Source organism: Antrostomus carolinensis, unplaced genomic scaffold, assembly GCF_000700745.2.
Source record: "Antrostomus carolinensis isolate BGI_N321 unplaced genomic scaffold, ASM70074v2 scaffold29584, whole genome shotgun sequence".
Classification (NCBI taxonomy): Eukaryota; Metazoa; Chordata; class Aves; order Caprimulgiformes; family Caprimulgidae; genus Antrostomus; species Antrostomus carolinensis.
The window spans coordinates 1-1,185 of NW_010313288.1; positions in this window are offsets into that span (position 1 = coordinate 1).

Here is a 1,185-nt window from a genome sequence, read left to right on the forward strand (position 1 = left end):
CCTCACTCCCATCCCTGGCCAGCTGGCAAAGGAGCTCCATGGATCCGTGCCACCCCACCTGGCTCTCCACCAGGAGCCATCCCTGGGGAGCTCCCTTCGCTCTTCCAAGAGCCCACAACCACCTCCTCGAGCTGCTGTGGGTTCGCTCCCGAGCAGCGATCCAGCTCTGCTCGGCGTTTCTCAATGCACCGGCTGGTGTCGTGATTTCTCCAGGGAGCCCGGGCTGGAGCCCGAGGAACAGATGGCATGGCTTGTTCCCGGGGAAGGACACTTTCCCAGCTGCCCTCCGAGCTGCAGCGGGGCCAGGCACCGAGGTGAGCCACAGCCGGGCTGCACAAACCCTCCGTGGTCACAGTCAGCAGCCAAGGGGTCCCCAAACCCTGGCGTGGGTTCACCTCCCACATCGCCCGCAGCAACCGTCCCCAAGCCCGGGGACTGGTGTCCATCACACTGGGGCCAAAGCCACCCTGCCCCAAGCACAACCCATGGGGAAGGGCTGCCCTGCCCGGCACCCTGCCAGGGTGGTCCCGCCATGCCAGCACCCGAGAGGGGACGGGAGACGGGAGCACGACCCTCCCGTCGCACAGGATGGAGGTGGGATTTACGTGCGCGAACACGCGACTGTGCGCAGGTATCTGCGCGTTCTCCCTCTTCAAACGCGGGCCCTTGTGGGACCCACGGATGTGAATGTTCCCCACAGCAGACACCTATATGAATATTGTATAGTATACATAATTTTTTTTACCCAAATGACAGTTTTGACAAGATGCCAAGAAAACAATATCGGATCCCAGCGGTTTTACCAGTTGCTTTGATGAAAAGATTACGTTGCCCTGGAAACCAGAGGCTCAGATAGTGAAATGAGTTTGAGAAGGAGCTTTTGATAAGCACTAGTCTGCAGACCTCCCATCAACCTCTCCCTCTCGAGGAGGGATGGGGCCAGCTTGGATTTCTGGCTTATTTTCGGTCAGCTGCAGGTGTATTTCTCCTTCTGGAGCGAGCGCTGAGCAGGGCAGATGCTGGTGGAAGGGAATAGATGGATGATGGGACTCTGCCCTGATGCAGCGTCCACTGGAACTCTGCAGAGCATGGACCTGGCCAAGGGACCTTCGCTGCTGCTGTCACCTGGCATCAGCCCTCCCTCCTGTTCCTGCTCGGCCAGCTCAGCATTCGTCTGACAGCCTG